General features: G+C 41.4%; 1 protein-coding gene across 2 annotated transcripts in view; it reads left to right on the top strand.

Moving 5' to 3' along the window:
* The first annotated feature begins 5,710 nt into the window (after positions 1 to 5,710).
* MYO16 (myosin XVI) overlaps positions 5,711 to 16,012 on the top strand; it is a 359,080-nt gene continuing 348,778 nt past the window's right edge. Inside the window, exon 1 of one of the 2 annotated variants that reach the window (XM_071430590.1) lies at positions 5,711 to 5,869. The gene's annotated coding sequence lies outside the window, so the exon portion shown is untranslated. The other variant, XM_071430592.1, reaches the window with a different exon arrangement.

Genomic DNA, 16,012 nt, shown 5'->3' on the forward strand with positions numbered 1-16,012 from the left:
TAAATTCAGATCAGCAATGGTGCTATTCAGAGGTTAGTAGCTGCTGCAGTATTTAAAATCTTGTACTTCCACAAACTAATTGTCAAGGCGATATGTGGCATATAAAAATACTATGTACCTTGATTAATGCAAACCCATGAATAGAAATCAATGTCTTTGTCAAGCTTAGCATCTGATCCCCTCTGCAGAATAGATCAAGATACAGGGAAAATCCAGAGCAGAACTGTTATGTGTTCTTGTGTTGTGCTTTGCACTATGGACTCAAAGTGAACCTTACAATACAAAATGTGAGGTAAACTTTGACACTTTCTTTTAAATTTTTCTTACCAGTTTTAAAATGCCATTTCCTCTACTGCAATTAGCTCACCGGCAGAATAGAAAATAACATATGACTCTCCAGGTTAAGATATAGAAATCTAATCTGGAAAACAAAGTCCTTATTGATGAATTTAGATAGTAGAGCTGGAGCCAGAAAGCAATCTGATCAGGCTATTGTCTTATCTGAAAAAACAAATAAACACAGATGAGTATAATTTGAAATGACAGACACAAAAATACTGTGAAATTCATACACACTTCAATGGATACAAAATTTTTCTCCTTGACTAACTTTCATAATGTTTCTTTAACCTTGGTGGAAAACTGTAGCAAAGATATTTGTTCAATAGAAGCAAGTCAGGCTGCTGTGTATTGGTAATGTATAAATAAAGATCTCTGTTTTGAAAGGGTGACTCGTTCTCATTTCCCTGGTTCCTTTCTCTGTTCCCTTTTCACTTTTCATGATGTTTGTTACACTGCATGACCTCTCCTGTAAAAATAATGGTCTTTAATGTGGGTGTTCTGCAACAAGCAATAGATTTATCCTTTGATGTGTAGATCCTAGGTCAGTTTCTTCACTTCATATTTTTACATCAGCTGCCATGTCTCTAGCCATAGTAGATTATTTACTTATCTGTCCATTTATTTTCTTTGACATAACCTGTCCATTTGTGTTCATGCAGCAAAACTGGAATGCATTCAAAGTTATAAAATTAGGTATGTTTGGCTTGATTAAAAATATGTCTTCTCCCTTTCCCTGACTCAAATCTTTTCTTACCCACTTTTCCTTTCTGAGAGCACTTTGGTTCTGGCTGCCTAGAAACCTTTTACTGTCCTCACTTCGCCTCATGCAATTTGCATGAACAAGTGTCTCCCAGCTTTCAGGCAATGATTCACACCTCCTACCTAAGCTTTTAGCTGTCAAACTAGAGCTGCTTTTCTTCCACAACTGACTACTCCACTAAAATGCCACCAACACAGCTCCAGAGTGTGTGTTGTATCTGCATGGGACAAGCAGAGACAGTCTCCTGCCTCTGTTCTCTCCAAGGTACACAGCTGAAATTATATTTCTGGTGAAAATCGTTAAGTCTAATAAAATCATAGAATGGCTTGTGTTGGAAGGGTCTTTGAAGATCTTCCAGTTCCAAGACTCCTGCCATGGGTAAGGATACCTTCCATTAGAACAGGTTGCTCAGAGTCCCACCCAGTGTGGCCTTGAATACTTGCAGGGATGAGACATCCACAAGTTAAGCACATCTTGAGGAAAATGAAGAGTAAGCATGAAAATATTATTTACTTAAAAAAAGGTGGAAAAGTGAAAGACAATCCACTTAAGCATAAGAAGGCAGCTTTAAAGCAACCAGAGAGGTTCAGTTCCATTTCCTGTGAAATAGGAATTTCTGAGCTGCAGAAGGAATGCTGCTCTTATTCATGTTATTCCAGTGGCATGCTTGGCATTTTGGAAGAGCTCAGGCTGTGGGAATGACCATGCTTTCTTATGGAATCTTTCTAGGCTTTTACTTGTAAAAATACTGTGTGGACCCACACTAGAATTTCCTACCAGCTGTATCTTACAGAAATGAACTGATTATTTCAAACTACTTGAAATTCCTTCTGATTCAGAATTTCATCCCCTGACGATATATAATGACTGTGCTCTGAGGGAGAAGCAAGGAGTGATGATTTGTTTGAAGGTTAGTGTCAAATGTGACAGCAATTTAGATTCATAACTATCAATACAAGAATGAATGAATGAACTGCAATATAATTCTTTGTAGAATACACAAAGATTGGAAATTATACTTAAGTAATTTTCTGCTCATATTGGGGTTTGAATAGATACAGTTAACATCAGTGGGTCGTTAGCTCACCATTACAAAGATTTTATCCAAATTTTGGGTTTTTTTAATCTGCCAAATTATTTTTACAGTGAGCATCACTAACTTCAAATATCAATGTGGGGAATTTTTGTTACCTTCCTTCTAATTTGTGGCTTTACAAAAAAAGATATGGGCATGTTTCTATGTCAGCAAACTAATCAAAACTAAAAAACTGGGAAGCTTTATATACATCAGATGATAAACTGACCTTTATGGTCTTCTAATAGAAGAAGAATCAGCTTTGGAAACAGAATCAATATTGCTATTTTAATGAAATGTTGCCATTTTGGTGGAATAATCCAGTATTTCATTAACTCTTAGAATTATATTTTCATATGGTTTGCCTGCTGGAAAACAGTACATCTACCCAGCAGAGTTCTGTGTCCTGCAGAGCCAGCAGTGGTAGCTTGGGTACAGGAATCACATAGAGCAGCACTGCTTATGGGATTATGTTGTGATGCCAGTGATATCAGTGCCAATGTGTTGAAAGCTGGGCATGCATTTCTGTGTGGCACTGGAATTTGCAGCTAGGGAATTTGATGCAGGAGGAATGACTGAGGATACTAGGGAAATAGGGAGACCTTGGTTTGATGCCTTGTTTGAGTATCTATAATCAATTCTTCAAGGAAGCACCAGAAGTGAGGTCTTCCCTCAGCCTGATAGTGTGCCCTAACCACAAAGGAATAAAATCTTTCTTTCTCTTTAGCAACTCATTGAGCCAGAATTATGTAAACTAATACCATAGGAAGAACAGATTTAATGTACAGTCTGTTCTGAGCTCTTCCTATGAAGGTGAATTTCACAAGACAGCTCAGTCAAACTGGGGGCTGCCTGCTGCAGTCCCAGGGCCATCCTCATCTCTTTTTGCTGGCCCTACAGCTGCTTGCTCTCTGCTTCCTTCCCATCCACCCAGCAGCGACTCTCAGAACATTTTCAAGCATCTAAACTAGCTATGAAGAAATGTTTAGCTTTCTTCAAATTTTGCTCCAATAGAGGAAGCATTAGGAGCAGGACTGCCACCTTTAGGACAATAAATAGCTCCCAAACCATCTTAGCTGCATTGAAAATGTACACCTGCAGGGGAAACAGCAAACTAATTTAGTGCTGGAGTCGCCTTCTGTGGCATCTAAACATTTCTTCCTTTTAAGTAAGTAGGCACCAGCAAACACTAAGATATAAACTTTTGTTTTCATACCAGTGCTCCCCTTTCTCTTTTTCCAAGAACAAAAAATGAATTGCTTGCTCATTTCTCGATACATAGTTGTGATTATTTTGTAACTTTTTCAGCTTTTGCTTTTGAGAAGGTCTTTCAGCTTGCAGGGATTTTCCTCTATGTTTTATCTCACGTGACACACCTCAATGATTTGAAACACAATTGGCCTTGTAAATAAACTTCTGGATGTCAGTGTTTGCAATAATGGGGCTTACCTTGGTGCTACTGGCAACAATTTCACTTTGACATGAAATAGTGGCTTTAAAGGACTTTGCTGAGGTACTTTACACAACTATTGCTTCATTTCCATTTTGGATGTTTAGTCCCTAGTCCCTCAAACAAAGAAGGTGTCTCTAGAATAAATCTGCATTACAGAAAAAGTCAAAGGAAAAAAATAGACATCACAAATCTAGGAGATCCTTTCTACCTGAGACATTGGTCTTTCTGTACTGAGTTAAAATCTATAGGAAATGACAGATCTTATACATGAAAGTTGCTTACAGAGCACAAGGAAGAAATTGCCTTCCTTTTGCATAACTGTTGATTATTTAGAGGGCTTGGTAAACAAACAAAGGGCTTTCCTTAGCCCCAGACGGTTTCAGTCCACTTTTGAAGAAAATGCTTCAGACAGAAGGCAGCCAGAATTCAAAGTCAAGGAACCATAAGGCATCATTCAAGGATTTAACCTGCAGGAGTCTCAATGAAGGTCTAAATTATGATACCTATAGTGTGCAAAACCAGGATAAAAACTATTCTGGGAGGATATTTCCTAACTGATTACACAATCACAAAGTTAAAGACCAGGCTCTCCTTTCTTTCAGTCCTCATAGCTTGTGTGCTGCTCCACACACTCTTGTGTGCTGGTTCAGCTTCCAGACCTTGTGTGCTCTGCCCCCAGCACTGCACTCCACACCCCCTGCTGCCTGTACCTAATCTGCCTACAGGGACACTAGCTGTTCAGTTGCACACCAGGTTCCTATAATTTCCTGTGAAGAATTCTGTGATCAGATCCATGATTCATAGCTTGAGCTTCTCTGGAAAGCTTTGAGTGTGTTTCAGATGTGGACTGGTTACATGTGGATCACAATTGGGCTTTAAATGAGGGACAGCTGCCTATACCCCATACAATTGAACTTGAGTCAGCAGTGCAGGTGCCATCATCAGGTAAGCAGGGACCATTCAAGACCAAGTGAAGGGTAATCTAATATGTAGGTATTTATATTCTATAGCATTTCATGGTGTGTAGGTATCTGGATAGTCTGTGTATCATTGGCATGCCAGCTAGGTCTAGAAAGGGTTGTGGGAGTAGGCAGTGCTTTCTTCTGTAAATATAACCCTGAAGTGAGTTTTGGCCCGTGTGGGATGCAGGCTATACCCTGCAAACAGAGGAAATCAGTGGGTGAATCCTGCTAGGATAGCAAAGATGGCTCCTATTGAGAGGATGTAGTGGAAGACTACATAGCATGTGTTGTGTAGGGCAGTGTCTAGTGAGGACTTTGCTAGGATGCTTCCTGTTAAGCCTTCATTGAAAAATGATGGTCTGATGTGCACTTTCGCTAGAAGTTAGGTAGGGTTCTCATCTGTGGGCAAAAGATCTTAACAGCCTGTCTCCTTAGTCAATAAGGTGGCAAAAGACTATCACTGAGATTTGTAACTTCCCTGCCTTTATGTTTTTGCAAGATTTCTACCTACAGTGCCAGGAAACACAGCTCTAAAGCAGTAGGGCGTGAACAAGCTGCTTATAGTACCGGGACAGAAACAGATGCATCCATGCTGCCATTTGTTCTGTAAGTACAACCTCGTAAGAACTGTTGATTTTGCATCCATCTCACGGGGTGATAATTATGACATTCCCAGCGATTCTCTTTTGTTGGGCATTAGGTGCCAGTAGGGAATCAAGTGGGTCTTTGTGTTGAAGTACATGTAGACTGCTCCCACACACACAGCCTTCCCGGACCTTTTCCTTCGAGCAGTTTATCGAAGGAGAGGGGCGGACAAAGCATGTCAAACCCCGAAAAAGCAGCAGCGCTTTGCGGCGTGCCCCGCGGGGCCCAGTGAGCTCCGAGCACGGCAGGTGAGCACGGCCAAGGGAAGCAGAGGGATGCGAGAGGGGGGTTCGGCGGGGTGTCTCCTCGGAACCGCCGCGTCGCCCCCGGCTGCCCGGGCAGGTAGCGGGGCGGGGCGGTGCCGGGAGAGCCGCCCCCGGCCGGCCCGGCCGCTGGGCACCGCTCCGCATCCCTCCCTCCCTCCCTTCCTTGCTTCTTTTCGCTTCGCATCGCGGGGAGGCGGCGGTGAGGGGCGGGCGGGGAGGAGTGCCGGGGAAGGCAGAGGCGGCGCGGCTCCGCTCGGCTCGGCTCGGCAAAGAAAGACCCCCAGAGAAAGTGGAAGTGCGCCTCGCCCCGCCGCTGCCCGGCACCGGCACAGGGGCGGCCCCTCAGCCTGGCCTCGTCCCCCCGAGGTGAGTGCCGCCCTGGGCAGGGAAGGATGAGGGCGGCGGGGGATGATGCCCCGCAGGTCTCCCGTGCCGGGAGCGGGCTGATGAGGAGGCGCCTTTTGCTGACGGGCTTGGTTGGTGCTCTCTTGTGAGTATTAGGAGAGCGAGGAGGGTGGTGGTGTGTGTGCTTTTGCATCTGTTCCGGGTTCCTTTTTGTCCGTGTGTCCGTGCCCGGCCCCGGTGGGCTCCGCCAGGGGCGGCAGGACCCGCCCGCGCTGCCGGCGGGGAGCGAGCCGGGGGAGCCCGGGGGTCAGCGCGGTGCTCATTGTGTGCTGGGGGCAGAAAACTCGCCCAGGCTCCCTCAGATGGGCACCTGGCTTTAACCAGCCCCTTTGTGGACGCGCCGCTGCCCTTCCCGAGCCCCTGGTTGGGGCGGAGAGGCTGTCGCGGTCCTGCCACCCCGCTGGTGGAAATCTGTGCTGACAGGCAGCTGGATGGAGATTTTCTGATAAACATTCTCTCTCATCGGTAGTGTCAGTCGGTTAAATCCCGATCTTTTGTGGCAGTGTGCCTCCCCAGTGGGTGACAGAAGGACTCCAGAGCAATGTCAGCGCCGGGCTGGTTTCCAGCGCCAGCTCGCCTCAGGTGGCTCCTCAGCCCCTGTCCCCAGCGCCGCCGAGCCGGGCTGGATCCCTTCCTGCTCCCGACTTTCGCCATTGGAAACTTGCGGGTACGAGGTTGGATACCGGCAGCCCTGGCTTTACCCCAGGGCTGGGGTTGCTGGCAGTGGGATCCTGATCTGGAGGATCGCTCTGGGGAAAAATGACTTTTCCTTCCCTCTGGCAAGATAGAGAACAGAGTGTCAGGATAATCACGTGTGCTTCAGGAGGAGAGGTATGATGCAATTTAGGTGCTTACACAGTCAGTTTAGGAACTTTGTCTCCTGCTGTGGGTTGTTCCTGGGCAGAATTTCAGGCAGACCGTGTTTTCTCTCGACTCCTGCTCCCACAACTTTATAAGAGACTATTCTCCTGTTGAGCTTTTTATTCTCCTATGTATTCCACTTACAGTCCTGTTATCCCTTTATCAGTATATTATACAAAAAATGTGGGGGCAGTGCTGAAATAGTAGCCCTTTTATGTGGTGTTTTGCTACGGGAATGATTTTGTGAGCGTAAAAACATTCTAGATTCCATTGTCAGCATCTGAGATGTGCCTGATTATTTAAAGAAAAAACAAGAAAAAAGGGTATTATGTAAGAAGTACATGTATATATGTGTGTGTTTACAGTAGACTCAAAGTGATGGGACAAGTTCTCTTGAGTGGGCTATTGTTCTGTAACAGCAGGGGTGCCATTAAAAGTACCAGTAAAGACTGGGATTAGGGTGATTGGTAGAGCAGAGCTCTGAACCATTGCAGTAATTTTGTGTTGTAGCAGCATTCAGAAATCCCAGCTGCAAATCACATTACACAAAGAGAAAGCCAGTCCTCGGCCTCAAAGGATGACACAGGTACAGCAAGCAATTTGTAAGAGGAAGGAACAGAGAGGAAGCCAATTGTCTAATTTTACATAGGTTAGGCCAGAGCTCAGTTTCCAGAGAACAACTGGCTTTATATATTTTTTGTCTGTTATAATACGTTTTCATTATGAATTGAATCTTTCCTGATTATGGAATAATTTTCTAAGTACTAGCAATAATGTTTATAGTGTGCAGAACCTGTATTTAATGTGTAACAAGAATAAACATCAAAATATTTTGAAGTGGGAGATCTAAGTAATTCCAGCTGGAAGTGTACAGAGTTATTTAAATATGTCTACACAGGGTATCATATATTCTGTAATTGTACAGTAGGAATTAAATGGAGCTTGATTTGCTTGGAATTTGTAGTGCTGGTTGAGGCAACTGACCATCATGGTTTATTTCACTGCTTTGAAAGAGCTCTTGCATTTTATGTTGTCATTATGTTACTTTTAAGTAGTACTGTTATTTCAAACCAGCATAATGAGATGAAAAGCATTTGGCATTCACCCCTGTAAAATAAGATCTTAGTGCTAAATTCAGATCCCTGCTTGAAGGTATCTATAAAATACTGTGCTTATGCAAGATGTCATATCAAGGAAAATGGACATCCAGGTTAAAGCTGCCTTAAAATATTTTTGTCGTGAAACAGCAGACCAACAACATTTTTACTCTTTTGGAAGGGAATGATTTCTTACCTTAGACAATGGAGCTCTGACAAAGTGAACATAAGGTAAATGGCCATTATAAATGGGATACTTCCCTGAGCTTAATTACAGATTTGAACATCAGCCTCTTCTGTTTCACCCGATTTTCCTAACCAACAAGTTACTTCAGGCTGATTTCCTTAAATATGGAGTTTCAATATACATCTACACAGAAAAGGGTTTTTTTGTTCAATTGTGAGATGCAGCAGAAAAAATATTCTTCCAATCTGAATACTGCTTTTATTCAGATTTTCATGAACATGATTTCTTTGTCCAGTTTTATAAAAAAGTGACAAAATAGAGATTTTGTCATCTGACTTGATCTCAACAAAACATAACAAAAAACTAAACAATACCAACAATGAAAAAACTCAGCCTCAATAAAGCAGCATGGTCCACTTTGTAGAGTCTGTCAGTTACATCTCAGTCCTCTGTGTTGACTTGTTAATGTCTTTCTGGTCATAGTCTAGCAAACCTCACTTGCACATTTAGTTGTGTTTTTGCCACCTCACCTTCTTTCTGCTACTGACTGTTATTAAAATAATTGTAGCTAGTGAACATATAAAAATGTTGTAATCCTGCACAAAGTTAGCAATAGCTGGGCATGCAGCTGCTGGTACCTGGGTATATTGTGTTGTCACATGTTGGCAACAACAGCAGCTACTGGAGATACTTCCCATTTTTGGGACAGACTTGCTGGTTTACAACTCTGCCAAGTTCATGTGAAGTACAGTTTTTCTGGAGAAGATGACAAATATTTTTTGTCTCAATAAGATGAAAAAAACATCCTGGCAGGCATCTAACTCTAACCTTTGCACTTAGATGTGTTAATCTTCCCTAAGCTGTGTGTTTCATGTGGTGCCAAGCATAGCTGTTAATACATTTAGCTTTTTTGAGACATTTCACAACAATCAAATAAACATTAATATTTGTGTATATATGGAAGTACTCACACAGCCTTTTGGTGGAGCAATTATTAATAAATCATGTTCTGATTCATGACTATAAGTGTGTATATTCCTGGCATGTCTTATTACACATGCAGAAGAGGAGGGTTGGATAATGGATTTTAGCTTTTATTCACTCTAAATGTTTCACTATAAAATATCAGTTTCTAATTCCTGGAGGTATTAATGCAAACATTATATCAGTTTGGTCAGGGGAAGATTTTCCTCTTCCTTAAAATATTTGGGATCATAAAAGCAAAGTGTGTAACCTGAAGTGTTTGACCTGGCTTCAGGTCTTGATGGTGTCAATATGAAGACTCAGCTACTGAGTAATGTAGCTGAAATCTGTGATCATTACATTTTCCCCCTCAATTACATACTAGATTTGCATTACCATTTGCAGAAAGGCTTTTGTTTCAGCAAAACTTTTTCTTTCTGAAAAAACACCCAACCTGCTTTCAGTCAGAACAGAACTCTATCAGCCTGAATCAATATTTTAATACAAAAGGTTGAATGTATCCACTGCAAAACAATTGAGTTTATTATAAGTTTCAATAGCAGAAAAATATTACCAAAAATATAGTTTGCTGCCTTGTGCTGTAGGAAGAGATAACTAAGTTTTTCTTCTAAGGGATATAGCAAATATATATCTTTTTAATGGGCTCATTATTGTGGTGTTACATAAAAAGGGACACTTAAAGTTGGACTAAAAATTAATTAAACAGTCTTGACAATAAAGTCTCACAGGCACTATGGTAGCCATGCTAATTTTTCTGGTGCTTTTAGGCTTAAGTTCCTCTCAGCTGAGTTGCCAGGAGAAAAAGTTCTGCAGCATAAGCATAGAACAGAACCACTTCAGACAGTAAAATCCAGGTAATTGAAAGATATGCTTGTGGTTCAAAAGACATTGGTTTTTATGATGGTCAATGTCAAACTGGGGGTGAAATGTTTCTTGCAAATAGGAATTTTGTGTTCACGTGACATGATATTCAGTGGACTTGAAATAAACTGGTGTAAACCAAATGTTCTGATACCTAAAAATCTGTGCATCTGCTTTTGAGAAAATGGATTATTTTGTTTTGAAATTAGAACAAGGTAGAAAATGTTTGGAAAGACTGCCTGCAGGATATGTGGAATGTCAGTGTAATTGTGGGGCTTGTTTTGAAGCAGTTAAGTACCTTTGGTATAAAGGGGCTGTAAAAAGCTTGTAACTGTTGCTGTTTGTATTGCACTAGTTTATTGTGGATCAATTCTCAGTTGAGATGTGTTTGTGTCAGGTGGTGTTTTATTAGGTGCAATAAAACAAAAGCATCTATCCAACTGCATTTATCTTAGAGTCTGAGAAATACCATGTAGAAGGTGGGATTGTGTTGATAGATTTACATTTTTATGATATCAGCAGCTAAATTCCATCACGGAGGCTTAATCTGAGCAAGTGCCCAGACTTCCTGTGCCATCAGAAGAGAGAGATGAATGCCTTTGTGGTGGTAGGTACCTGGATTTACAGCCATGACTGTCTCTACTAAGCCAGTCTGCTTTGGTACAAAGTGGAGGAGCACAGGCATCCTTGCCTGTAATTGTCAAAGTCAAAGGAGCCTTCCTGAAGGGAGTACTGTGAGTACCTGATACTTCCCTGGCAGTGTCCTGGATATCAGCTAGAAAAGGAAAGTTTTTGCTGTTTGTCAGATCTAGATTGCAGATAAATATGCGGTGTGTCCTAATTAGGAGTTTTATTTAAGGAACATTCATGATTTAACACCCCAATCTAATTACTCGTAAGCTTCTTGCTAATTTTGCAATTAGTGCTGGAGCAAGATTTTTATGGAAAATTCACCCTTAAGGATATCAGAACCACTAACTTCTAGTGTTTATAGAAAGCTTTATTTCTATGACAATGTTGTGTGGACAATGTCTATAAGGAAATAGTAGTACTTTTACATGGTGGCAAAGACAAAATGTGTCAAGTGTTTTCCAAAAAAGTTATAGTCAGGTTTTGAAACCCAAATGACTCTGGCTCTAGAATGGGCATCTGTAGGATCAAATTCTGCTCAGATATTACCTAGTGGAGAAGGCATTCTTGAATCTTGTTATACCACAGTCATCTTTGGCCTTCAGAGGATGGAAAGGAGGCCTCGGGGTGTAGCCAGGGTTTACTGGCCGTATGCTCTTGCAGTTTATAGCCAAGGCAGCTTTTTATAAACACAGATGATAAGGTGCAACTTGGAGCAGCCATAAGGCTGCTCTGAAATGTAGCGTGGCCTTACAAGGATAAAGATGTTTTTGGTAGCTTGTCTCCAGGTAATCCATGTAGTGTTTCAGTTGGGCAGAGAACCTGGTGGAGAATATCCTGGCCCATCAAGCAGGTGTCCATAACAGTTTTCTCCTCAGAGAAAGTCTCTCAAGTGTTGTCTCAGTTTTGATGAGCAAACTTGTTCTTCCCAAAGATTGATAAATTTGACTAATTCTTAATACTGGAAAGCAGTTTATGTTTTGCAGAATTAAGACTTAATAATCTTCTCTCTTTAAATGCTAGGTTTTTAATGTTTTGGAGGATGGGGAGCTTTGTATCCACATTGGAATAATATAATATAAATAAGGTCTGGAGAGAGATCTGCTTATTAGTTAAATAGATATAACTGGAAAACCAGACAAGCTCTCAGGCTCAGAATACCTTATTCCCTGACTGAACTGACGAAGCAATTAAGCCTAAAAGCTTGACACTTGTTTTTATTGTGCCACAGTTGTAGCAGGCTTTTAAACTAATCTTTTGCTTATTTGTCTTTGCAAAAGAAAATGGTTGATCCATAGGCAGATCTGCTGTGTGCCTGGTAGTGTGGACATGTGCGTTTAATGCAAAACAGCCAGAGCCGCTTCAGCATGCGAGATCGTGCCCTGGGCTCACCATTCCTCAGTCCTGTCACATCTCTTCCTTTCCCAGCAGGACATGCTCGTCTACATCCCAGTGTGCCAACACAGCCATATAAAGGAAAGGATATAAAAACACTGCAAGCTACTCTGCTCTGCTTCTGCTTCTTACCACAGATACTGTTTTTGATGTCAAGTGGCCCGGTACTTCCTTAAGCCCTTTCACTATTCCTCACTGAGTGTGTTTTAGTGTCAAATAATTTGGCTCTCACTTTAGTCCCAGGTTCAAGTCTCCTGATTGTTCACACCACATATATGCTAATGAATTCAGTATCCCTACCAGCGCTGGAGAAGTAGTTCCTTGTGGAGAGGGACAGGGGGGTAAATAAGGCATTGCTGGCTGGCTAATTTGCTTCAGGGTCTGCTCTGGACCAATGATACAGGCACAGACCCTGCCAAGCTTGGCTTCCTCTGCCTGGGACATTTCTCTAGCACTCTCACAGGAGGTCTTCTGCCTTTAACGAACCCCTCCTTCCTGATAGAAATGGCTTGGAACCACTCCTGAATATCAGATGTAGCTGGGCTTTAATGTGAGCACTATCAGTAAAGAGACTCTAAGTGGATGGTGACAGCCATCAGTAATTTTACCCCAAATCTGTATCAACTGAGATTTTGGTATCTAATTATCTTTTCTATGTCTCCACACATATACTTTCTTCCCCCTGTGAAAGGAAATGTGTGCACAAACAGCACACAAGATCTGCAGGGCAGTGCAATAAACAGCTGGTGCCTTGAGACCAAAATTGTTTATCAGGGTGAGGAATCCTATCCCAGTGAGTTAAGGCTGGCACATGGTGACTTTCATCCACAGGGTAAAACTTTTGTGTGTTTCATCTTTTGGTGTAACTACTAATCAGGCTTTCTGATTTTATGTGTGCATTAATACTCAGTTCCTGCAGCTATTTCCTTCCAGAATCCTAAGGTATTTTTTTGTTTGTTTGTTTCCTCCAAAAAAAGTAATTTTTTTTCCTTGGTGCAGGACTGGTTGCTTTTGTATTGGTGATGTTCTCCGTGTCCCACCATCATATTTCCTCAACTTCTAATCAGACAGAGAATGTCTGAAGTTGATGTTACATTTCCCTTAAAAAGCTTTAATAAAAGGCCCTGGATTAGGGGAGCTGTGCAGTTGTTGCAGAAAGAGGAATCCTGGGCACGCAAAGGCAGAGCCCACAGCAGCTGGGCAGCGTCCTGCTGGCTGTGGCATTCACTGCTACTGCTGCTGAAGCTCTCCATGGGCCAGAGGGAAGTTGTGTTCCAGTACTGACCTGAGTACCTGGTCAGTAATTAATCTGGTTCCCAACAGTGCAAGAAGACAGAGTGAGATGGTCTGACCAAGTTCTTTATATACTTTTCCAAGAAAGGAAAACACTACTTTCAAACAGTCTTCTCAATGATAGTTTTAAATACAGCTACTGCAAATTGTGTCTGCTAGAAAGTGCAGTCAAAGATCCTCATTATTTGCTGTGGACATTGAAATTTGGTAGCACTTCAGAACCTTTGGGCTTTGGTGGCCTTTACAGACAAACAATAAATGGCTCCCCAAAAGCTTTTAGTCTATCAGATGAGAAGAGTGAGGGGAAACTAGGTAGTGTCTACAGGGACAAATAAGATAGAGGACAAAATTTAAATCAGAGGAGTTTCATTAGCTAAGAATGTATTCCATTTCTGTTTTATATAGTAAGCCATCATCATACTAGCTAGGTCTTATTATTTTAAATACTGTAATTCAAGAGAAATCCATAGGATTCCAAAAAGTCAGTTCAGTTCCAGTTAGTAGGACTGAATTTGTCAGCAATTCAAGAGCAAGTACCACAGAACATACTGTGCCTTGGAAACAGGATGAAAGGAAAATATTGGTCTATATTTTAGGGACAAAGCCAGTTATTCAGTGCTTCATGTTGTCTGTAGGTGTGTCAAGCCATGCATGGCCATACCCATTTGTGTAATGCAGTGACTGCATGGCAGGTTAAGTCTTCTGGTCAGGTTTGTGATGCACAATGAGGGTGATGGGCCACAGCAGTGTGCTGTAGCTGTTTGCACCAGTTGTCTGGTCTAGAAATCCAAAAAATGTGCACAGAAAGACAAGCATAGGCACTTATGTCATCTACCCTTGCCTCTCGACTCAATGCAAGCATCCTCTTCCACACTGGGAATGAGAATGTTTGAGAGGCCAGTGTGAGGTGGTGGAGTGTGGTGGCACTGGTAGGATGGCTGTGTGCATTCCAAAAGGTTTCAATCAGTGCTGATTAAAGAAGCTGGCACTTAGGAATGCCTAAGGATGGGCCCTTCCATGCTTAAATGTTAGCTCATCTTCTCAGAAAGGACAGCAGTGTTGTGGCTGCTCTTGCAGTATATTTGCTGAGCTCACAGTTGTGGAGGAAACATATCCTCTTCTTTTTTAGGTCCTGCTAGTGGGCTGGGTGTGCATATGTGAATTCCTTCTCATTTTAAGCACACACAGTTCTCACAGGGAGCCTGCTGCTGGGAAGGACACATCTATTTTACAAAAGTTACAGTTCTGTATATAAAGCATGCGATGGGACCCAAAGCCAGAAAATATTTGTGTAGTTTTGCTACACAATCAGCTACTTGGTGACTCCTGCATCTTTCCAGTATTGTTTCTACATTTTTGCCTTTCATTGCTGGTAAGACATTGGCAAGTCATGGATACCATTGAAACAATAAATACATTATTTAGTCTCCTTTTATTGATGATGTCTACTTTCACAAGACTTTGCAGCCACAGAGAAAAGTCATTCAGGGTATTTTAAGGGGGAGTGGATCAAGTGTGATGCAGAATGCTGTTTTGCTTTGGTGTTTAAGCACAGAACATGGGTGGGAGTTCTGCTAACCTGGAAACCAGTGAGATTGAATAACTTGCAATACTTTATGTATAACTATAATAATATAACAGACTTTGAATTGCTCTCTCAAAAGCTTTCATTTTTTCTTGCTAATTTTAAAAAAGCTACAGATTTGCAGACCATTTCATATTGGCACTTATTACATTTTAGCCAACATTTGACAGCTGAAAACTACAAACCATTTCCAGCTCCCATCTGGTGCTGCCACTGGCCACTGTTGACCTTTCCTTTTCTCTTCCACATACATAATGGTTCACAAGTGAGATAACAAGATAGATTAAAGGAAAACAGCAAAAAGAAACCTTTAACACTCTCATCCCTTTCCACCTGTTTTTTATTTTGTGACTCCATTGGCTATTTTGTGTAAATTTGGAAAGCCATAGTTGTGGTCCTTCTCTTTCAAATGGCATTTAAATTCCTTTTCAATACTGTTCTTTTAAAACACTACAATGAATAATGAAGACGTGAATGAAGGTTAAAGTGCCTGTCAATAAATAAAAAATACATGATTATTACTGAAATAAATTGTTTAAATTATTTCCTGTTAAATGTTATTTCTAGTATCATTTTTACTATTATCACAGTAGTTAGCCTGGGATTAAGGACTTCCATAGACTTGTATGCTGCCTTCTTCCCCCTAAATAGTGTAGCTTCTTCCTGCAGGGACTTGATGACAAATCATCTAAAGTTAATTTGTTAGTATCCTAAACAGTGCTGAGCAGAATATAGCAGTTCTCATTAGCTCTCTTATTGCCTAAGTGTCAGCACAAAACTCTTGAGGACCTGTTTGTAACATGAGTATGTCTTGATTTGTTTAATACACGTTTTTATCCAATCATGGAGATGGCATTTAGCTGTGCTGTGACTTCCAAATCCTTTGTGAGTTAGTCTTAAGTGACCAAAATCAATTGAAAAGACTTGGTGTGATTGATGGACATACAATTTTGTTTGCAGAGTGACTAGGTTTTAAAATAGTTGAAGGTTTACTTAAACATCAGGCTACAGAGTTATTTACTTTTAATGGAAGAATTTCTGATAGCTGTGTACTATCAGCACATGCCTTCTTGTGAAGTGTACTTCTTTTTGTATTTGTGAGGCTATTATGATGTGATGCTGTCATAGCAATGCAAAACATTTAATGTGATCCAAGATTAATATTGTAGCTTTCTCTGATGCTGCTTTGGTTGCTGATTTCCTCTGGATTT

The sequence above is a fragment of the Agelaius tricolor genome, unplaced genomic scaffold (genome assembly GCF_023055355.1).
Source record: "Agelaius tricolor isolate 1412-34295 unplaced genomic scaffold, bAgeTri1.0.p SCAF_7, whole genome shotgun sequence".
Classification (NCBI taxonomy): Eukaryota; Metazoa; Chordata; class Aves; order Passeriformes; family Icteridae; genus Agelaius; species Agelaius tricolor.